Below are 8,128 nucleotides of genomic sequence, written 5' to 3'. Positions count from 1 at the left end.
CACAAAGCAATGCTGTGGGAAAAGGGATTATTGTTTGCTATTTCTGTGGGGAGGAGGAAAACAGAAAGAAAAAGAGAGAGGGAAAGCAAGTAGAGCTTAGATGAAAAACCAATTCCAGACCTCTGAGGGTCCAGCCCTGTCAGAGAAATGTCTTAAATCAGAGTAGGGAGACAACTTCTCTGGACATGCTTTGTAAAAGAAAAGGGTTTAATAAGCAAAGAAAATAATAAACAAAGAAAAGTAAGTTGAACACAGTGTAGAGAGCATTCTGGCACTGGTAAGGCAGTCCAAAAAAGCCCTTGAGTTCTTTTGTGTAGTCCCTTCAGTACTTAATGGTCTAGGTGGGCTGTTTGGCACTGAGCCCAATGAGACTGGCAACAGCTTTTGAGGTACACTCTCAGAGCCCAGTCACTGCTCCTGGGCTGGCACTGATGAAAAGGGCACAGAACATTCTAGTTAAACTTTCTAAAATGCTCAAAGGTAAACTGAAACCCTTTTCCTTATACAGAAAAGCTCACTTGGGGGTGGGGATTGCATTACAACACCAGACAGAGTAGATAATCAAGCAAATAATTTAGAGGAAAAACAGGAAATTTTTTTTTTTTTTTTTTTTTCCCTGTGTCGATGTTGGATGATTCAGGACCAAGAGAACACAAGCCTATGCCGTGCTCTTTCCTTTTCCAGTTTCAGTGCAGTCACAAATCCTCACGGGCTACCCCAGCAAGGGGAAAGAGGCATTATTTAAGCAGGTGCCAGCATGCAGCGCTGCTGGGAGGAGCACAGGAGCTTGCACATGACAGGGGTTCCCTTCACGCTGCCACAGCAGAGCAAACCCTTCTCGGATCTGCTGCATCCCCTCTGCCTTTCCCTGCCTATCCCATGCCAGCACGGCAAAGCTGTGGCTGGTGCTTCAGTCCAGGATCCTGGAGCCCCCAGCTGAGCCAGCAGAGCTGGTGCCAGGCAGCCACGTCCTTGCCAGGGACCTGAATTTGGGCAGCCCCTCCCCAGGGCATCACAGAGATGGGCACTGCTGTCACACTGGAGTATGGTCGGTCAGAAAATGAGAAGCCTGCTTCACATGCAGGACAGACACATCTTTAAAGGAGGAAAAAAAAAAAATCATGAAATGTGCATGCATACAATTAAAATTCAATTTTTTTTTTTAATTTAGCGGTAAATATTACAAAATATTAATAACAAATCAGCTATAAACAGAAAAGATATGAGGTTGCTCTAATCCTTGACATGCATCTTCTACCAGCCACCAGCAGCTATGTTCCCTTTTCTCCTATAAACATTCTAAAGGCATTTGAATTACCTTGCACCATCAAGGTTATGAAGGCACCAAAATAAACTAGTTGCTTCAATTAGTGCAGGTCTCAGCACTAGCATTACTTTGCTATCCTTTGCGTGCTTGAAAAATTAAATCCATTATTTTCCTTAACATGCCTAATGGATGAGTAAGATCCTTTCAGCAAATTTCAGTAATATTTTATAACCTTTTCGTATCTTTAAGATATTGGCTGCTGGCAAAGCTTCCAGCTGGACAGATAGGCAATTCCCAATCCTGTAAGGACATTCTTAACTACAAACACATTTTGGAAGCGTTCTTGCCGAAGGACTTACTATGCAGGGGGCCGAGCAACGGGGAGCTTTAGAAAGCAATGCTGGGTCTCAGTTCTCCAAGTGTGTATTGGTCTGGTGGACAAGCCCTGAAGTCAGTCGGGAATCAGAGCAATGCAGAGAAGTGTTTCCTGAGTCTGGAAAATGCTGGCAAGAGGAGCTACATCTTAAAGCAGGAAGCTAAAAGGTTTTTTTCTAAATTTACTTTTTATTACACGCACAAATTTTTATTTTTTTGATTTAATAAACATTAAAATCAGCCTCAGAGGAGGTTTTTGATGTGAGCAACTCATGCTGTGTATGTTTTACATGACAAATATTAAGCTAAGAAAATAACACGCTGTAGAAAAATTATTCTAGTATTCTACAAATGTCATTGCACAGCAGTAAGAAAGGTATTGTGAAACTCTAAACAGAGGCATTCTGGTAGTTTATTTAATAGCACTTATTTAAATTGTTCACAAGTGTGCCAAATTAGTTTAAAGTATTCATACATTGAGTTTGTTGAACATCACCAGCATACAGCTGCTCATGGCTCACAGGCTGCAAAATTGGAAGGGAGCTATTAATGAAGTGGAGAGATCGCATACAAGAGCCACATTAGAGGAATGTGGCTGTACAGGCAATCTTGTAACTCAATTTAATGCTTCCCAGAGAAAGTTTAGGCAGAACTGACAGAGCAGTTACTGCCGATCGTCAAACTCTTTTTCTATTATATTTTTCCATTCTAATTGGCACGGCACCCCATGGTACCGTACCACCAGTGGCACAAGAACTGCCTCTGCTGTTAAAGCCTCCCCAGCTGTGAATCACCCAGTTTTTGCTACATGCACCAAGTCTGTTATTTGAATGACACAGAAATAACATTACCATGGCAGGGATTACAGTTGGGGAGACAGGCTGGCAGTGTGTAACCAGCAGTCAGACATTTTAAGATGTTTAAGTAATTCATTGATTATTATGAATTTTTTGAAAAGTATGTTGTGATATACATCAAAAAAGGGGTTTAGGGTTAATGCCACAAGCTCTTGGGTGCCTCAAGTAAACTTTGTTGCTTGTGAGGTGCTTAATATCTGTTAGCTGTAGGAGAAATTTGTTTTTCCTACTGCCTCATGCATAATGCCAGTTTGAATATTAAGAACCCAGGAATTTTTAAGTTAATTCAGAGTAAAATAAGCTCTTGTGGCATTGATAAAATAACGAATCTATAGTGCTTTGAATGCATTGCCAAAGCTCTATCCTGTATTTGTGAATAGCTGGTATTTAAAGTGACCCACAGCCATGAGAAAACCTTCCAGTGTCCAATAGAGACACATGGGGTGTCTCATGTGTTCCCTGCTTTATGAAGGCATCAACACAGAACTCTGTAAAAAAATTACACTGTGGAATTGGAAATAATACTTGAATTTTCTCTAACAGAGGATGCTTATAATGCTGCATCACATTGATTGTCACTGAAGTACTATTTTAAAAGCTTTTAGAAAGCGTTTATGGCAAATTCTTCAGGTATGTATTCTAGCTCCAAAGTGCATTCCACACTTTTGCAAAGACAGTGTAATGTATTGAACAAAGTGTAGCACAGAGGTATAACGGGAGAAATCACAGTGAATCTCAGTCTTTGTGAGTGTCTCGGAGAAAAGGTTGATAATAAAATAAATAAAAAATAATATAGAATTTAAAATATAAAAGTCGGTGGGAAAATTAAAAAATAAAATTGTGGAAAATTTAAAAAATAACATGGTGGACAGTAGCAAAAACCTCACAACTTCTGATACTGAATATGAACCTAGTACCCCCTTTTCCTTTTTTTATTTACCCTCTCTTACAAATTTTGTTTGTTTGTTTAGAGATGCAGTTAACTTTTTTCAGGACACCAAGAACCAGTTTAAGAGCTTTAGAAGTGTATTCTCAAAAAACAAAACAAAACAAAACAACCCACAACATACAAACAAACAAACAAAAAACACCAAGTAAAAAGTAGCCAGAGAACAGCTGCTTCCCTCTTCTCCAAGATCCACATGGGAGCACATCCTGGGAATCAGGAATGTTGATATAGAAGGTACATCAAGGGTAATCAGGTCTGGCACAGTGCTGTTATTAATTATTGACTACCTCACAGTGACCTTCAAGCAGCACTTCAGAAAGATAAGACAGTATGGGCCAGACCAAATCTATGCCACCTCCTCCCAGAGAGAGTTTTCTGCTCCTGCACAGATATCTGTAGGGTATAGCTACAGTAATGAAATAAAGTGGTTACATAGAGTTTGGAGTGCACACTCAACCTGAAGACAGCAGCTCATCTTTTCTTAACATCACTCTCAAGTGAATTAAGAATTACAATTTTTGAGTAAGTCATCCCATGAGAAGCAATTTAAGAACTCTCACCTTTGAAAGTTATGAACATTTAGATAAACAAGAGTTACAGATAAAAGTGTTTCAAAATAGAAAAGAAATTGTGATTTTTTTTGAGAGTCAATTAGAGGACATTAAATGCCCAAGGAGTAGAAAATAGGAAGTCTGAAAAGTTCAAAAAGCACTGGAAATTATTCTGTAGAGTTGCAGCAAAAAGAATGCTATAGGCTATTCAATAAAAACACACAGGGAGCAATTCACCTCAGTTCCACAGTTCTTCATAAATTACCTTAGCACTCCCTTAGAAACCCTAACACAGAGCTACATGAAACAAGGACAGCATAATTCAGCAAACCTTCACCTATGCTTAAACTGGAAATATTTCATGCCTTACAAGAATAAAGTCATTCAAGCAGATTTCTCAAAGAGCTAACTTGGCTTCTCCAGCAAATTTTTTGAAAAGGAGAAAAAAACCCCACATCACCCACCCAGCCAATGCCACCTATCTTACAGGGCAGCATAACACAAAACAGGGCTCATTGAACTTTTCTGTATGCTGAGCTAATTAAAGGAATAGATGTGATATTAAAAGCTGATAATTAAGCTGATATCAAAGCCCATAAAGCTACCAGCCCTGTTCTAATCTGTTAAAGCAGCTCAAACCACAGCAAGGAAAGAAAATAAAGAACAGGTTCCTTGATACAAAAACCTGTATATTTAAATATGGCACACCATGTTGTAGAAAAGCCTCCTACACGACTGAAGTTTTTAGCTTCTAAAACTGCTTATAAATATTAATACAATATCATAATACATTTAATTCTCAACATCTTTCTAAATTTGTAACAAGGATTTTGCAAGTCAACTCTTTCGTCTTCAAACATATGTTAAGATGTGAAGACAAGAACTGTCACTTTAAACACACCTGCAGTCTTTGAAAAAAGACAGGGTGAAACCTGCTGGTGGAGTTACAGTTAATTCCTCAGAAAGGTTCTTAGCAAAACCCTAGAGAATCAAGAATCAGGTTTACTCACACTAGCCTTGAAATCACTGGTTAAATAGGGCTAATCTTGGATGGCTTTCCTTCTACGAATACAAAAATAATACCTGAACTTGGAGATCTTCAGGCAGAGTTTCCACAGCCTCGTTATTAACAAAGCTAACTTGAATACATGTCCCAGTAACAAGGGCTGCCTCCTAATTTACTGCCAGAATCTTTGTGACAGAGCAGGAACTTGCTCCGTTACTTTGAAAAGAATGCTCTCCTACTCAGAAAGGATCAGGAAACGTAGCAAGTGCTGAGAACTTCAGAAAGAAACTGCAAATTAGGACCAAGGGTTAACAGTGTTATTATCAACTAGATCTTGGTCTGCTATGTGACGTTATCATGTTAAAATAAGGCCAGTGCTAATTAGAACAATAATGAATTTCCTTGCATTTCAATGGAACAAATCAGCAGATGAACAATTAATTTAATTTATTCTTTTACTTGGCTAAGGAATGCCTCAGCAATTTAGAAGAGATATCATTCCAAGCTCTAGTCAGTAGTGTTTGCCTCCTTTAATAATTGAACAGTGAATTATTTGAATTATATACCTTTCTATATTAAAACCCAAGAGGTCTTTAACTCCCAAAGACTTGGTTAATTATCTTTAGAGCTCTGGCACTCCTATTAGAACGTGAAGTACACATTAAAATGCTGTTTTGCATGGGGATTATGGTGCTCTCTTCACACATAGAAGACCCTAGCATAATCCTATATTTAAATGTATATTAGTTAATAGGGGGAAGCAAGGGAAGTGCAGCGCAACATTTTCTTTCTTGGCAAATACCAACACAATAATTTCCACATCTTATATAGAGTCCTAACTTGCAGCACAAGTCTTCCTATGTTCTATCAGTGTAAAAGTCATGAGTAATATGGTGATAAGAACAAAGTTGTTAAAATGTTACAGATAAAATATTTATGCCCAAAGTAATTTTCTGCCATGCTACCCTAGTATTTTAGTTTGTAGGGGATTCATCTGAACAGATGCAGGTTTGGGCCAACAAGACAGCCCTGAATGTCAATGCAAATTAGCTGTATATCTTCAACGAGCATCACTGACTTTTCCATCTCAAACACAGGCTCCCCATTTCATTCTGAACAGTGACAGTATTTCTAAAATACCTGTTTAAATTCCAGAGGCTAGAAGGTTATTTTTCAAAGCTGGAAATTCACTGATCCCTCAGTGAATCCCTCAAACAATGAAAAAAAGTTCAGAATTTTTCATTGAAAACTTCATTGAAAAGTCTGTAAATATGACAATGTAATGTAATCCTGGTTTAAATTCATCAAACATTGTAAAATAACAATGTAATGGCTAATACAGAGATTAAGCACTCCAACATCTTTTGTTTGGTCTCGATGAGGGTTTTTTTATTTGTTGTTTTTCTTTTAGTTTGGTGCAGTTTTGTTCCTTTTTTTTTTTTTCCCCCCTTAAAGTGCCACCATAATATTACTGTCTGCTCTAAGGTTTCTTGACACGGGTAGGTTGTGAGTAGTTCATTGCTTTGATTTCTGTTTTTTTTTTTACTCTGGTATATCAACATTCCTCTCCAGAGGAAATTTGAGACATTTGCCTTGAACACTGAGAATTCAAATGCAGAGTAGGAAAGAGAGACACACAGGGTCCTCAGGGTAGAAAGAAAGAAATTAGAACGCAATCAATAAGGTAGAACTAAACGTCTTTGCTTACATACGTTACTAAGAACTCACACCAGTTCTTCCACTCAATGGTTTGATACCCCCAGACATTTCAATTAATCACATTGATTGAAACAAACTGCACACAGCTTTCATAAAGCATACTAACTCTGGAATCTCTATGGCTGGAAAGGCATAAACAGAAATAAGAGGAGACATGCCTCAGATAACCTAAATACAGAGCCAGATGTTTGATACCATCCATTTTGGATAACTTACCTATTTCTGTGTTACAGACACACACAGAGTACAAAGCAAAAGAAACAAATGACAAGATTAAGAAAAAAACAAAACAACCCCCAAACCTACAATTCCCTCATCCTTACAGACTGTATTTAGAGTATCACAGCAAGTCCTTCAGCCGTGCAGCTCTGTGGCTGTGGCTGGAACACATGGAGCAGAAATAGATGCAGCAGATTTCTGTTTCTCACTGAAGCACTTTGTGCTACAAACACAGCTGCACTACAGCTACCACTGCACTCCAATAAGTGCACAGCCACAGTAAATAGAGGTGATATTTCTAAAATCCTATTGACTTTCTGAGGGATGCTGTTTAGTATTGACCCCTGAGGCTTCAGCACAGAACTACACATTTCAATACTCATTATACTAAATCATCAGCATTGCTTCTGAGGAGACAGTTAAGTCCACCTAAAATCAGAGGCTCATTGTTATATATGTTGGAAAAATTATATCTTGTGCCTGTAAGACAACCAAGTATCAAAACCAAATAGGACTATTACATTAATACATCATTATATTTGAGCTATTTCTTCATATTTTGTGGGGTTTTTTTTTTTTTTTCATTTTTGTTTTTTTTTATTAACTCAGATTGCAAGACTAATGGTCACATTATTCTATTTTCTGGGGAAAAAAGAAAACAGGGAACATAGAAATGTAAGAACACTCCCTGGCATTCATCCATCCCCAAAGCATGACAGAAATTTCAGAACTTTAAGGAAATGTCTTTTGATCCACAGAGCACCAGTGAAAATCCTTTCTTTATTGGCACATTTATCAGAACAAAGTTCTGGCTCTTCACATTCCTTGCTTTGTGCATTTACCAGTAGAAAGAACAAAATCCTTTAGAATGGCTTCAGCCAGATGCTTTGTTTAGACATCTGCAGTGTCCTGTGAAATCAATCCCACCAGGAACACATCTATATTTAGACCCCTGAAGTGCACAAGTGTTTCCCTGCAGAGGTTCAGTTGCACAGGAATACAGACCAAAGTCTTGCCCAGAACATGCTCTGACAACACGGCCTCATTTCTTTTCACCACCTCTCTACCTCCACTGCCCAATCTTGCTGTAAATAAATGTATTTTGGCATTCTTGTTGCCTGCTCCCTGCAGCACCTCTAACGGGGTCGCTCTTTACCACCCTGCAGCTCATCAGATCACTGTCAT

General features: G+C 38.4%; 1 long non-coding RNA gene across 3 annotated transcripts in view; it reads right to left on the bottom strand.

The window, feature by feature from the left end:
* Positions 1–253: 253 nt before the first annotated feature.
* Positions 254–8,128, bottom strand: part of LOC120755140 (uncharacterized) — a 29,992-nt gene continuing 22,117 nt past the window's right edge. For all 3 annotated transcript variants that reach the window (XR_005701644.1, XR_005701643.1, XR_005701642.1), the window contains 2 exons: positions 1,627–1,770; positions 254–1,095 (listed from right to left, as the gene is read on the bottom strand). This is a non-coding gene — a long non-coding RNA (uncharacterized LOC120755140). The remainder of the gene's footprint in view (positions 1,096–1,626; positions 1,771–8,128) is intronic.

This window comes from Hirundo rustica, chromosome 7, assembly GCF_015227805.2.
Source record: "Hirundo rustica isolate bHirRus1 chromosome 7, bHirRus1.pri.v3, whole genome shotgun sequence".
Lineage (NCBI taxonomy): Eukaryota > Metazoa > Chordata > Aves > Passeriformes > Hirundinidae > Hirundo > Hirundo rustica.
This window is presented reverse-complemented; position numbering and strand designations above follow the sequence as displayed.